Here is a 16,210-nt window from a genome sequence, read left to right as displayed (position 1 = left end):
CAATTCTATCCTTTCGAAAAAATGTGATGTTGTGCATGGTGGGATCATCATTTGCCTTTAGATATGTCTCCTGCAAGCAAACGAAAACCGGCTCGTGCTTTTGCAGGAGGGCCTTGATGTCATCCATATTTTGCCGGAATCCACGACAATTCCATTGTAGGAATTTAGCCATTATTTTGGCTTGGTGGGTCCATCAGGCGGCTTCCGAGGTGCTGAGGGCTTATTTTTATCAGTCTTGGATTTATCCTTTTTGTGGAAGAATGGACGCTGTCCCGTGTCCATTTCCTCCTCCGCAAAGAGTTCCAAGACTGAATCATCGGGTACCTCCTTTTGCTCGACATCCATTTTTTCTTGGGTACCAGGGGGGACTTCCCCTTTCTTATTCTTTTCTTTCGTAATTACCTTTGTTAATTGTGGAGCATTAGGAGGTACCGATATAGGAGTGGCAGCTGATTGGTCCTTCTGTGTAGGTTTTTGCGAACTTAAGAGATACCGGGCGATGGGAGTGAAAGACTCCTTGGGAGGAATGGTCATGTCCGTCTGAGTTCCGACGGAACATCTCCCTGCTACCTTCTGGGCGTAGGTAGGTCTGTTGATATTCAGGGGTTTGACCGATTTCCTTGCCTCCTGGTATGATATATTTAGCTCTGCCTTCAGCCGTTGAATTTCTTTTTCTTCTTTCCACCTCTGGCATGCTCGTGAGTAGGCCGGGTGTTCGCCCTCACAGTTAATACAGGTGGGTTTTGCGGCTGAACATGCTGTTGTTTCGTGGTCCTTTGCACCGCATCGTGCGCATGCAAGGACTCCACGGCAGGCCATTTGAGAGTGTCCATACTTCTGACATTTAAAACACCGTAAAGGATTTGGAACGTACGGACGCACTGAACAGTTGATATATCCAGCTTTGATCTCGTCAGGAGGTTTAGGAGAGTTAAAAGTCAGGATAACGCTCCTGGTTTTAACTATTTTTCCATCCCTTCGCGCAGTGATTCTCTTGACGGCAATGACTCCCTGTGGTTTTAATTCGGAGTAGATTTCCTCCTCGGTGACGTCCAGAAGGTCCCACTCCGAAATGACACCTCTCGATGAATTGAGTGTTCTGTGTGGTGTCACCGTTATAGGGATTCCTCCGATTGATGTTACTCGGAGTAGATGTTCGGATTGCCTGTCATTTTTAGTTTCAATTAAGAGGTCTCCAGAGCGGAGCCTCTTAACTGATTTGGGTGAACCTACTAACCCATCTAACCCTTTTTGGATAAAAAAGGGCGACATTTTACCAATCGGTTTTTCACCGGTTGAGTGCATAAACAGGAACCTTGGAACAGGCCCTGATGTTACTTCTGTTCGCTGCCTCTTTGTACTAATAGTACTATCTGGATCGTCGTCGATGTTTGCAGATAGGGACCGGGTTGGGGCCCCTGAAGAAATGAGTTTATCAGGATTCATAGAGTCTATTTAATTGTTCAGTGCCCGGGCTCCCCACCCACCACGGAGCCCAAAGGGACGCCCACTACCCGGCATGCAATAAATGCGCTCGGGAGTGGGACGCCAGGGCTACCCAGACACTATACCCGCACCGCCGCCAGCCTGAATCCTGTCCCTCGGATCATGAGGGTAGGGGCGTGGCATTGACACGGTTATCCTTCGCAGGCGAACCTACTAGCCGATTGATCCTAGCCGGGCCTTCCAGGACCACCCATCCTGTCGAAGCAGGGGCCAAAGTGGTGTATTGAAGCTGGGCCCCTCAACCAACAGGATCCCCCTTTCCGAATTTCCACGGGTCGCAGCGCACGGCAAACACGCCGGATTCCATTGATGTAAGCCCGGAACCTAGGCTGTGGGCTTTGGATCCCAGTGATGCTAGTCTGGAAGTCCAGCAGCATCACTGGGAGGTCCCCTCACCACGTACAGGTGCCCACGTCGAGGGGGGAGCATTAGGAGGTACGGATATAGGAGTGGCAGCTGACTGCGTTTTTTTGGTGGGCTTTTGTGAACTCAATAAATAGCGGGCAATCGGTGTGAATGAATCTCTTGGTGGTACAGTCATCTCAGTCTGCGTACCGATAGTACACTTCGCAGAAACCTTCTGGGCATATGAAGGTTTCCCGCTATTTATTGGTTGAATGCGTTTTCTAGCCTCTGGGTAGGAGATATTCAGCTCCGTTTTCAATTTCTGGATCTCTTTTTCATCCTTCCACCGCTGGCATGCTCTGGAGTAGGCAGGATGATCTTGTTGGCAATTTACACAGATCGGTTTAGAAGCTGAACATTCCTTGCTCTCGTGGTCTTTCGCACCACATTGAGCACAGGTAGGGTTACCACAACAAGCCGTTTGTGAGTGTCCGTATTTTTGGCATTTAAAACACCTCAGTGGGTTTGGAATGTAGATCCTCACTGGGCCGTTTAAATACCCTGCCTTGATGGAACTAGGAGGCCGTGGGGTGTTAAATGTTAGGATGAGAACTCGGGTAGGGACGAGATTCCCTTCCTTCCGCATTGATATTCTCTTGACAGCTGTCACTCCTTGATCTTTTAATTCAGAGCAGATCTGTTCTTCAGAAACGTGAAGAAGATCCCACTCTGAAATGACACCGCGTGAAGAGTTCAAAGTTTTGTGGGGTGTTACATTGATTGGTATTCCCCCTATGGATGTCGCGTTTAATATTCTTTCTGCTTGCTTTGTATTTAAAGCTTCGAGTAAAAGATCGCCAGAACGCAGCCGTTTTACTGATTTTGGTGATCCTGCCAACCCTTCTAATCCTTTCTGGATGAAGAAGGGTGACATCTTCCCAATTGACTGCTCTCCGGTAGAATGGAGTATGAGGAAAAGCGGTGTAATAGATGGTGGTTTATCCTCAGTTCTGGCTCTTTTGGCAGAATTGGTGTCATTCTCATCTGATCGATTAGGTAGGGGCCTTGTTGGGGCCCCAGAAGAAGGATTTAAATTACTCATGAGAGTAAAGAAAAAATGTCTGATGCCTAAGTACCTCACCCACCACGGAGCCCTACGAGGGGGCGCCCACTCGTGAACTAGCAGGTACTGCGTACACGAATGGGACGCCGAGTTCGCTTAGAACACCATACCCACGTTACCAATAAGTCTTTATCCCGTCCCAGGACCATAGGGAGGGGGACTTATCGGAACGCAGTTGACCCTAGCAGTATAAAACCACTCGCCGATTGATCCCAGTCGAGCCGGTCCGGGACCACCCGTCTCGTCGAAGCAGGGGCCAAAGTGGTGTATTAAGGCTGGGCCCCTCAACCACCAGGATCCCCCTTTCCGCTTCCACGGGTCGCGGCGCACGGCTGCACACGCCGGATTCCAATGTTGTAACCCTGGAACCAAGGTATGGGCGTTGGATCCAGTGATGCTAATCTGGAAAACCAGCAGCATCACTGCGAGGTCCCCTCACCACGTACAGGTGCCCACGTCGAGGGGAATCATACGGAGGATATGTATAGAGATGTGGTCTGAAAAGTGGCATAATGAGATATCAAACAAACTTCTTGAAATAAAACAAAACCTACAGCTGTGGAGATCTAGTTTCCGGTTAACCAGGCACGAAGAGGTCGTGCTTGCAAGAGCACGAATTGGCCATACGCACCTAACGCACCTTTTTTTACTGCTAGGAGAAGAGCCTCCTCTCTGCTCGCATTGTAGTTCCATTCTTACAGTGAAACATACAGGCTCATACAGCCCTATCGCTCTGCTGTCGATGCTGAGCAAGCTCGTTGAGCGACTCATTTACCACAGAATTGAAAACCGTTACCAGAACGCTCAACTGATGTCAAGAAACCAATTTGGTTTCAGGAGGGGATGCTCCACCACTGATGCCCTCGAGAGGATTATCGATGCAGTCAGAAACTGTAACAGGAAAAATTTCCTACTCATCTCAGTTGACTTTGCTGGAGCCTTTGACTCCCTCTGGTGGCCCAGTGTTCTGGCGAGGCTCCAACGAGCTCAAATCCCATCAAATCTATTTCGCTGCATGAAATCTTACTGGAAAACCGAAGAATCACTATCAGCACTACCTTTACCTCTGTATCCAGACCGGTTTACAGGGACTGCTCCCCAGGATCCATCCTGGGGCCGCTCCTGTGGAACCTGGGTCTTGATGAGTTTTTAAATTTGTATATTCCAAATGTCATTACACAGGCATACGCTGATGATCTGATTATGATGCTTCAAGAAGACAGCAAGGCTCAACTGGAGGCCATAGGCAATCATGCCACACACATGCTACAGGATTGGGCCAAGAGGAATCTTCTAACGATCACAACCGAAAAAACAAACTCAATACTCCTTATGGGTGCTCTTGACCCTGGTAGACTTCCACTAATCAAAATAAATGGAGCGACCATCAAACTCAAACAGGAACTAAAATACATAGGAATAATACTGAACCGAAACTTGAACTTCACATCTCATCCCAGTTATCTCATAAAGAAAACAAGGAGGCTCTCGGTCCTGATAACCAAACTCACCAGGAGGGACTGGGGACTAAAGAAGAGGGCCCTCTCCCTTCTATACAAAGCTCTCTTCATCCCTATCCTTGCCTATGGTGCAGGTGCCTGGTATCAGAAAGTAAACAGAGCAGTCAACAAGAAAAAGCTGGAGTCGATCCACTGATCCATACTATTGACAAAAACTGGAGCCTGCTGCACAGTGAACACCCATGCGCTCCAAGTCCTGGCGGGCTTCCTTCCCCTGGACCTGACGATTGTGCGCTGTGGGCTGCTACACCAACATTTGAAAGGAAGAACCACAACTTATCTAGACTACACAAGAGATCCACAGAAAAGCAAATCCTCAGAAAATAAGAAGTTAACGGAACATCTGCAATCTATCTGGCAAAATAGATGGAATCTTACCACAAAAGGGCAAGTCACCAAAATATTTATACCTGATGTCATATACCTGATGTATCCTATCTCCCCGTCCTGGTTTTCCCCTGGCTTGCACAGCACCTTCCTTCTTACGGGACACGGCTCCTTCAGAGGGAAACTGAACCTGAATTAAGGCTCGGACAAAATGCTATTCCAGTAGCAGCGGACACAACATTCTTGGGACTCATATTTGACAAAAAGTTGACCTTTCTGGATCACATCCGTCAACTCCGCACAAAGTGCACAAGAGGACTGAATATTCTGCGCTCTCTTTCCTCTACATCTTGGGGTGCGGATCGATGCACCCTACTACGCATCTACCGTGCACTTGTACGATCCAGACTAGATTACGGGTCCCTGGTATACAATTCGGCCAGAGACAGTGTACTTCGTTGGCTGGATCCTGTCCATCATCTGGCTCTCCGTACCACTATTGGAGCATATCGAACATCTCCAGTCCAGAGTTTATACGTCGAAGCAAACGAACCGCCGTTATCGCTTCGACGTAAGCAGTTGTCTCTGAACTACCTCTAAAACTGAAATCCCTGCCAGACCACCCTACGTGGCTATCCGTTTTTGAGCCACGATGGGAAAATGTGTACAACACCCGTTAGACTGCCACTCGTCCTTTTGGTATTCGTCTCCAAGAGCTACTCAAAGAACTTAATATTAAGGTAGACAAGATTGCCCAAACACCGAAGCAACAACCCCTTCCACCCTGGCATGCTCATGTCCCGGCATGTGACTTATCCCTTAGAAATTGGGGAAAGTCGGACACTCCATCGTCTGTCTACCTGCAGCTTTATTCAGCACACCGAGCTGAATATTCTGACTTCGCGCCAGTTTACACAGACGGCTCGAAGGCGGAATCATATGTGGGATCTGCTGCTGTCTTTACAGACACCACTACATCGGAGCAGATTCCCTCTGAATGCAGCATATTTACTGCAGAGCTGCACGCTATAGAGCTAGCTTTGGATCATATTGGTAAATGCCAATACCAACGGTTCATTTTATATTCCGACGCTCTCAGCGTGTTACAGGCTTTAATCATTGTGAGATATAATCCTCATCCAGTTCTGTATAGCATTCAGCAGAAGATTCACTTTCTCCATGAACGCGAATATGATATCCGCTTCTGCTGGATTCCCAGCAACATTGGGATTAGGGGAAATGATTTGGCTGACACCGCAGCCAAATCAGCAATTCCATAATAATAAACTCTCCCTGTCAGTCCCCTATACAGACTACAGGCAAATAATACAGCAGAAGATACATTCCCAATGGCAGGATTCGTGGAATAGACAGACTGGGAATAAATTATATGGTATAAAGCCTGTAATTGAACCGTGGTAGTCTAGTCTGCGCAGGAATCGTAAGGAGGAAGTTGTTCTAGCTCGTCTCCGCATAGGACACAGTCATCTTACACATTCTTTTCTGCTGAGGGCAGATGACTGTCGTATGTGCGAGAACTGTGGCACCATTTTATCTATTCATCATATTTTAACCGTGTGTCCACGTTTTAGACCTGAACGTGATTTTTATTTTACCGCCTTTAGTCATCTGGCTGAGCCTTATACACTCAGTCAGATTTTATCTGACAATGACCATGTGTCTGCTGTTTTTAGCTTTTTAAAATCAATAAACATTTTTACTGGTATATAAAATTTACATTTTATTGTGCTTTTCTATTAATTTATCTTTTATACATTTGTTATTATTTATTTTGACATGGTGACCTAACTAGTTAGGTCAATGAATGTTTAATTTTTTTATACATGACATGGTCTTGGCGCATTATAGCCAAAGCTGCTAATGCGCCAATAAAACTAAATCCAAACCAAGCAAGGGTTTTTGTGAGTTTATTAAAGATCTGAAACCTTCAATTCTAGCTGAATCATAGTTTGCACATTCAATAATAATATGTTTCACTGTAAGAATGGAACTACAATGCGAGCAGAGAGGAGGCTCTTCTCCTAGCAGTAAAAAAAGGTGCGTTAGGTGCGTATGGCCAATTCGTGCTCTTGCAAGCACAGGATCTGGATGAACAGCAGTTGTTTTTGTTCTAGAGAGGCGATAGCCATTGTGGGATGCCCATGACTCTATTTTGTTTATTGAGAGTTGCAGTTGGCGTTCAATGGAATGCATATTTAGTGAATGGCAGGATATTGTAAGGTCGTCTGCATATAGATAAGTATCGACATTAAGCGGAATATTATCTGTTGCATTGTTCAGCCTAACTGCAAAGAGCGTTGCACTAAGAACTGAACCTTGTGGGACTCCTTCTTCCTGAACAACGTTTTGGGCAGTGTATTGCTGTAACGCACCTGAAATGTTCTATTTTGGAGAAAGCTCTGTATGATTAATGGTAGCTGGCCCCGAAGTCCTCTGGCATAGAGATTTTGAAGAATGCCATAGCGCCAGGTTGTATCAAATGCTTTTTCAATGTCCAGGCAGATGTTCTCTACGGATAAAAGCATTCCGTATGTTGGATTCTGCCTTGATCATAAGATCTAGAGTTGACCGATTTTTCCTAAAGCCGTACTGATTCTTGTCCATTACCGAATAAGATTCTAGAAATCAGACTAATCGAGCATGAATCATTTTTTCCATTATCTTACCAAGGCAACTGCTGAGACATATTGGGCGATAGTTTTGTGGATCTGACTCATCTTTTCCAGGTTTAGGAAAGGCTAGGACTATTGAGTTGCGCCAAGAACGAGGGAAGTAACCTTCTGAGAATAGCCGGTTGAAATATGCCAGTAGTGAATTCAGAGCTTGATTGTTTAGATGTTTAAGCATCATGTAGTATATTCCATCAGGCCCTGGTGCAGTATTCGCTGACCGGTTTAGGGAGTTCTCTAGTTCCAGTAATGTGAAAGGTCGGTTATATGAGAGAGATGCCTTTGTATGGAAGTTCAGTTTATATTTTTCTGCTTTGACTTTATGCTGTTTGAAGGCAGGCTCATATGCTGATGTGGCTGATTGAGAAAAGCATTCTGCCAGGGCATTTGCGATATCCACTGAAGAGGAAAATTTTTACCCTTCCAGCTCAAAATAGGTGTTAGTTCTGGGAGGTATTTTCCGTTTAGTTTCTTTATTTTATTCCATATTTTTCTACTTTCAGTATTTTTAGTGATGGTAGAAGCAAACCGGATCCAAGAGTCTTTTTTTGCTTTGTTCTGCACGTAAAGTGCCTTGGCTTTGAGTTTCTTAAAATTAATTAGGTTGTCGGTTGTTTGGTGCTTGCGAAAAAGATTCCATGCCTTATTCCGTTCTTTTTGAGCATCGCAGCAATCACGATTCCACCAAATATTGGCATATCTATGTGGACCAATTGTGACTTTGGGTATGGCACTGGTTGCAGCTGTAATTATCTGCGTAGTAATATGGTCGGCAACATCATCAATAGGCTGGTTTTTAACAATTTGTTCATCAAAGGAAATTGCACTTGTGAACTTGTTCCAATCTGCTTTGGAGAATTTCTATTTTATGGGACGGATTATATGTGAGGTTCTGTTTGTTTGCAATTTGCAAATAATTGGGTAATGGTCGCTGTTAAGTGGATTATTTGAGACTGACCACTGAATGATTGGGAACAATTTTGGGGAACAAATTGATAAGTCTATGGCAGTAGATACTTCGGTGGGAAAGTGGATATAGGTGTCAGTATTTAATAATCTGAGATTCTGGTTATCAATAACTGTTTCAATGAATTTTCCTCTTTTGTCTATCTGGGGAGATCCCCACATAGGGTGGTGCCCATTAAAATCTCCTAGCAGAATAAAAGGAGATGGAAACTGCTTTATAAGTTCCTCCAGCTCTTTCACACTGAATTCTTTGTTTGGGGAAAGGTACAATGAGACTACGGTTAACATAACACTCAGATCAATTCGTACTGCTACAGCCTCTAATGTGGTCTGCAGCGGGATCTGTTTTGTAGGAACCTTGTTGTCGACAATTATGGCTAGGCCTCCTCTTGTTGAGTTAGTATTGTTTCTGTCCTGTTGATAGATACTATAGTTTTTGATCACTGGAGTCACTTGTGGGGTTAGATTGGTTTCTTGTAGGCATAGGATAACTGGACTATGCTGTTTGATTAGTTCATAAATATCAAAAATATTGCTTCGTAAACCTCTACAGTTCCATTGTATAATGTTGTGCATTATTTAATTTTAGAAGTTGTGTATGGTTCTGTCTGTTTTTTATATCCTGCCTGTTTGCCTCGATCTAGTTTCATCTTTTCTTTTTTTGGAAAAGTGGGGCGTTCAATTTCCATATCATCTTCTGCATGTAGATTTAGTATTGGCTCATTCTGTAGGGTACCAGAAACAATATCCATATTTGCTGAGCATGGTTGGTCTGAACTTTTTGGGGATGATGCTTTTAATTTTGTAATTTCTTGTAGGGTATCAGAAGCAGTTGGGGGGACTGTTAGCGGGGTATTGCTAGCAGAAGTTACTTTACATTGTTCTGTTGATGACTGCTGTGGGATTGATAGCACTGATCGAGCCCAGTCAGCAATTGAAATGGATGGTGGTATTGTTACTGCCGTTTGTGTTGCTGTTGACTGGTATTTTTTGGTTGCTGCAGCATACGTGATTTTTGGCATATTGAGCATAACTTGCTTTCCTGGCTTCCTGATAGGTGACCTTTTGTTCGACTTTATACTTCTGGATCTGTTTGCCCACTCTCCAGAGTTCGCAATTTTTTGAATACGCTGGATGCTGGCCTTTGCAATTTGGGTATTGTGGGTTTTCTGCAGTGCAGTCAGTTTGTGCATGATCTCTGGAGCCGCAGTTCGGGCATGTAGTGTCCCCTCGACATACTGTTTGCGAGTGTCCAAATTTTTGACACTTGAAACATCTGATTGGATTGGGAATGTACGAGCGTACTCGGCCATTTAGGTATCCAGCTTTCACACATGATGGTAAGGTAGGTGTATCGAATATTAGAATAATGTTTCTAGTTGGAACAAGTTCACCATCCTTTTTAATCATTATTCGTTTTGCCTGAACGACTTTTTGTTCTTTTAGTTCTTCAACAATCTCATTTTCAGCGACATTCATCAAATCCCACTCAGCTATTACTCCTTTGGAACTATTTATTGTAGCACGAGGGGTGACCTGTATAGGAATTCCTCCAAAATTTGATAATTTTAGTAGAGCCTGAGAATGCTGATATTTCGCTCTTTCAATTAGATCTCCGGATCGGAGTCTTTTCACCATTTTCGGTCAACCAGCCACGCTTTCTAAACATTTCTGAATTAGAAATGGTGAAAGGGCACTCATAGGCTTGGATGAGAGAGAATGGAATATAAGGAATGTTGGGAATTCCTGCTGATTCTCATTTCTACGTTGTCTTTTCGTTTGTGATAAGTCATGTTCGGTTTCAATCAGGTCATGAGTTGAGCGTTTAGGCTCAAGTGCGGGATAATTGTCATAATCCATGATTGCTCCTTTTGGCCCCGGAGGAGAACTTTTCCCCTAGATTACCGGCCCCGCCACGTGGAGGCAGGAGCGGTGCCACCAGTGACCAAGCGATCAGAGGTTAGTGGTTAGTGTGTTATATAAATTAGTTCAATATACAAGAAGAAAGGTACCTTTCCTTTCTTTTTTGAAGAGCTTGCTTCTTTATTCAGAAGAGCAGAAATGAAATAATTTTGCAAATAAAGACTTAAATTCTCAGTAATCTGCTGATTCTAGAGAAGTCGCTTTGAAGGTCACTTTTTAAATTCGCTTTGATCACTCGCTTGGCACTCGGGGCCATTTCGTTTTGTATTATATACACTATTATATTTAGGCCCCCCCGAATAATTAAATTCATCTGCCGTGCTGTGGGTCATATGTCTGTTAATTGCGTGTGTTCTATGGTCAATTCGTCTGTTTGCTGGACGAAAAACCACAGTTTCTGGGAAAAAACCTTGCTATCTACGCCTGAGATCGACTAACTCAGAGTGAAAAAAGCCCATTAAAATTCCTCGCGTCATCGACGGGATTCGAACCCGGGCCTTTTCCACTCGGTGTGGGGAGGACGATGACGATACCACTGTGCTACCCGCGCAGACGTCCTAGCCTAACTGTCAGAAACTTGAGCGCTAAGCAAACAGTGCAATCGGGGGGCGTCCTCTCCATAAACCACAAGGGTAGATAGAGGTTGGGGTTTTTTTGGCGCCATGTGCTACAGCTAAGTTGGTCTATATAACTGCCTCAATGTGATGCCCTCGCGAGCAGCACAATGCTTATAATCACCAACTTCTTACACCGTGTAGAAAGGCACGGTTTCGAATCCTGCCAGTGATGGGTGGAACTTTTATGGTTTTTTTCAAGCTGTGGCCGAGTTAGCAGTCTCAGAGAAACTCGGGTTTCCCTACGGATGAAAAGCATAGTTTAGTGGATGCTATCCGTTATTTCCTTAATTCGTTAAAGCGAGGATTTAATGCGGTAGCATTTTAACCCCAGGGGCTCACATCTGGTAAGTTTGGGGTTGGCACATACAAGATCCTGAGCTGGATATCATCATTATTTTCTTTCTTGGTGCCAAATACGAAATGCAATATGGGAATGACCACCGCATATCCCCGGAGCAATATGGCCTTAGTTGCTAATGCTCCTAAAAACCAAAACAACAACAACAACTTTCTTGGTTGATTTCTTTCTACTTTTGACTCTCTCTCTCTCAGGGTAACTCAGATTTTTTTTTTGGCTGATGCAGCAGAAGCCTCAGGCTTCCTTGCACCATATGGCTAATAATAATAATAAACACCAAATTGAAACTCGTAAGAAACTGAATAATTATGGAATACAAAAGGAAGAAGAAAAAAGAAGACTGAATTATTTGTGTTTTCATAAAACTTTGTTTTTATTACCTCACTTTGAAGAACTTTCTTTAATCAAATGGGTAGCTGTGCAGTTGTTCGATAAGTTGTTTAGTTAAGGAATTTTCGAATGAGGTAATCTATCAGAGGCCTATTTCGAACTAGTGGCGTGCCCAAGGAAGGAGCGAGTCATGTTTCCCCCCTTCGATGGCTATGTACAGTCATATAGTACACCTTGGGCACATGTCAACTTTCCTTCTGGGATTTTCAGGTCATACTGATTCGGACCATAATGAACTACGTAAGATATAAATGAAGAAATTAAAAATAACATTTGCTGGTCAATAACTAGGATTGATTAACCATCCTAAATTGCATAATATCGATCTCGCCACACAACAGCAACATGATATATTTTTTGTGCTTAGGAGGAAAAGGTTATTAAAATTCTTTGGGTAACTTAAAAAATAAAAATTTCTTTAAGAAATTTAAGGAAGCGTTAAAAAACAAACCTTAAGCAGAGCCATGAATAAACGAATCATTTGGTTGGTTAGTTGGTTATTTGCTGTTTTATGGCGCATTGCAACTAGTCCCTAATGCGCCAAGTCAGGTAACATTTGGACCAGGACTTTTGGCCCAGGACAGTAAAAACTTGGCACTCTACTATCGGTCAATAGATTTAATCCTATAATGTTCTTACATTTGGTAAGAATTTAATTTTATTTTTATGTATGTGTTTCCGGATGTATTTACCTTAGTCTATAGTACAACTTTGTATAACCCTAATGTAATTTTAACAATAAAATTCGTCAGCTTGGATTCCCTAAAATTAACAATTAATAATTAATTACAAATGTTTCCAAATTGTATTTTTATATTTTTCTCTCCCTAACAGTCAATGTATGGTCTGATGATAGGCAACGGTAAGTTGCCCTGAAACGGCACCCTTAAATGTGTAGTGGTTTGGGCTATAAGCTTAATAAACTATATTATTAAAAAGCAGTTATTATAATAATTAATTTTCAAAGTAAGACTGAAAATTAAGCAGTTAGATTTTATGCATTTTTTAAATTCAAACTATAGGCAAACATTCCTAATATCAAAATAAAGAATACTCTTGAATATTTAACAACACCGTTCAGCCAAATATTTTCTCTATATTAACTAGAATTAATTTGAGCTTATTCTGATATTTCTCTTTCCATTTCCTGCTTACTTCTTTTATCCCCTTACTTTGTAATTGCTCCCGTAATTTTTAAAATAATATTTAAGAAAACATTAGAGTCATTCCTTATGGAGAACTCTTCTCCATAAAAAACCCGAACCTTAACTGTCCTGAGTTTAAATTGTCCTCCAGGGGCTCACATCTGGTGAGAATGGACTTGCCACACACATGGTCCTGAGCTCGATATCATCATTCTTCTCTTTCTTGGTGATTCCCTTCTACTTCTGTATCTTGTTTTTTCTCTCTCTCACACACACACCGTAACTCAGAAATTTTGTTTTTGGCTGGTGCAGCGAAAGCTCCAGCCTTCCTTGCACCATAATGGCTAATAATAACAATAATAATAGAACAGTGACAATCCCAGAAAGCAGTCACCATTACCTTCTATGCTTCAGACACAGTCTAAAATTTCTTTGTTGGGAGGAGGGGGGAAACTGGGTAAAAGGATTACACGATGTATCTGATGCACGTTCGGATTTAGGTTGAAAGTAGTGGATCGATTATTCATTCCAGGATTACATATCTGATGATGTGGGAGTTGTAGTGAGTACGTCACTGGTAACATTTTCGTCGTAATCAGTGACGTTGTTATTTCCAGAATGAATACAGCCAGTTTCAAAATTTTGATAAAGGTTATGAGTCAAGTTGGTTATGTGGAAGAATAAATGCTATTTTCAAGTGATTTATTTTTAAATATTTTCTTTCCTTCTTTACTTATCTGGGAGTCACATTTTTTAAAAATATATATTTTTTCTTTATTTACAATATAGATTGAAATTTAATTATTAAAAGTAATTGGCATTTATTTCTTGCCCAACTCTAGCCCAAATGAAATTATTAATTTTATTCATTAGGAAGTGGTAGTTTGCGCTCAGAATCAGAATACGAAAATAGCCTGCATTCTTTTAACCTGTATTAAAAATAGCGTATTATTTTTAATAAATTCGACATTTTAATACAAAAATAAAATTGACTATAAATTATTTATTTTAATACCTATAACATCCAAGAAAACTTTAATATAGATTACTTTCTTCAAAGAAAGAAATATAATACCAATTTTCCAATATATATAAAACTCGAAGATTATCTGTAATGATAATTATATTACAAGACGTTGACTGTCCTTTAGTGCCCTCTAGCGGCGAATTTAATCAGCACGTGTTGCTTTTCGTTGGAAATGTGTGGCGAGCGAGTTTGACACGGTCGCTAACGTTTCTGCGGTAACGATAACGTACAGATCTCTCTGGTTCGGTATTTGTAACAGCGGTTACAATCAGAAACAGGTAACTGCCTAGTAGTTAGGCCAGACATCTTCTTTGGCCTCTGCTAACCAACTTGTCCTCTACCGTCCAGTCTGTCATCTGTGTGGAGAAGACAACATTACTTTGTAACACACGAAAAGTAGTAAGTCTTACTTTCATATTTCTGTAAATTTTTATACCAATTACCAATTTTTATTCTTATTTTTCCTGGCTATTAACCTTTTGCATTGCTTCAGCGTTGGTTGGACATAAAATTGATTTTTAATAATTTCGTTATATTGATATGACTGTATGTGTTTATGGCTGCCATAATAAACTTGAAAATTTTATAACACTACACTCAATGGAGATAAAAAAAAGTCGTAAAATTTAAACACTTATTATCTCCTGGTTGTAATGATTGAATGGAGAAGGCTGAATCGATAATTATTTATAAATACAGTACTTCTTTTTATAAGATTAGTATTGAATGACATACCGCGTAAGTGTTAGCTTTATGTTTTCTGTTTTGCGATTTTGTGGAATGTTTCTTAATTTTTAGTTACGTGATTTAAGAAGAATAAGTAAATGAATGATTTTTGATCATTTTCTAACATGGATAGGCAGATTTCGACCTAGGAAGATTTACTTCCATTAATGAGATAATTCATGAAATATTAACAAGATATTTCGAATAGTCGCATTCATATGCACAGTGAATGTATACGCTGCAATGATGAAACTAATGATTTCATTTGATTTAGAGTATGGCAAGAAATAATTATATTGAGTGGACACATTATTAGGTACGCCTACCTGACAGCGACTAAGTCCCCTTTAGTCCTCACAGCAGCCTGGATTCTTCGTGGAATTGAGTAAACGAGCTCACCCAAGCGTGCAACAAGGATGTCGGTCCATGTTGATTCAGCCGCTTCTCACAGTTGTTGCAAATTGATGACTGCACTACCATCATCCCACCTCATTACCCAGATGCTGAATTGGATTGAGATCTGATGACTGGGGAGGTCGCCGTTGTAGGATTAATTCATTCCTGTGTTCTTCTAACCGGGTCTGTGTAATTCTTGTTTTTGACATGACGCATTATCCTGTTGGCAGAATCCACTCGCTGATGGGTACACTGCAACCGACGGGATGTTCCTAGTTCTAGAACAATTTGTAGATAACCTGTGGCATACAAATGTTGCTCCACTGGAATCAAGGGCCCAATGTGCTCCACAATAACACTTCCCCCACCATTACACCTCCACCACCAGCCTGCATCGTTGACACTTGGCAGGATGAGCCTATAGACTCATTCTGTTTTCGTCATATTTTGGTCCTCCGATCAGTGGGAAACAGCAAGAATCGGGACTCGTCAGAACAGGCAATTTTTCCAATCCTCCACTGGCTAGTGTTGGCGTTCCTGAGCCCACTGAAACTTTATCTTGTTTCTTGGCTTACAAGAGTAGAACCCGGTTACCATACTCTTTCTATTACCTTTCATAAACCTTGTCAACCTCCATTGGTTTCTCCAATCACGAACTGTTTCCGACCTTAGGATCGCCATTAGTTATATATTTTTTTGTACATTTATTTATATGTATGGTATGGTCCCTGCCAGGAGGGCAGAGTGGTAGCCGTGTATTTTGTCTAATGTCGTGTTATGTTGAATGAATAGCACTTAAGCACTGACAACCGCAACAAGCAACTGCTAATGTCTGGTTACCGTCCGTGCCCGGTGGATGTGAGTCAATCTGTGCAACGCTGTTCTGAGTAGTTACATACAATACAGTAAAAGAAATTCCACCCTGTAAGACCACGTCACAGGGTAAACTGTGAAAAGAGGAAAAGGAAAGGAGAAGAACATAAATAAATAATAATAACAATATAAAATAACATCCAGTAGTTATCTAGGGCCACGATAAGGAACAGTCCGGTTCTGCACTGAATTTGAGTTTGATTTGGGTTTTATTGGCGCATTAGCAACTTAGGCTATAATGCGCCAAGACCAGGTCATGTATAAAAGAGTAAACGTTC

At 42.0% G+C, this 16,210-nt stretch overlaps 1 protein-coding gene across 1 annotated transcript in view; it reads left to right on the top strand.

Moving 5' to 3' along the window:
- Positions 1-14,139: 14,139 nt before the first annotated feature.
- Positions 14,140-16,210, top strand: part of LOC150077080 (thyrostimulin alpha-2 subunit-like) — a 163,375-nt gene continuing 161,304 nt past the window's right edge. Inside the window, exon 1 of the mRNA XM_090386403.1 lies at positions 14,140-14,336. The gene's annotated coding sequence lies outside the window, so the exon portion shown is untranslated. The remainder of the gene's footprint in view (positions 14,337-16,210) is intronic.

Source organism: Mastigoproctus giganteus, chromosome 12 (assembly GCF_048544385.1).
Source record: "Mastigoproctus giganteus isolate SK-2022 chromosome 12, ASM4854438v1, whole genome shotgun sequence".
Classification (NCBI taxonomy): Eukaryota; Metazoa; Arthropoda; class Arachnida; order Uropygi; family Thelyphonidae; genus Mastigoproctus; species Mastigoproctus giganteus.
This window is presented reverse-complemented; position numbering and strand designations above follow the sequence as displayed.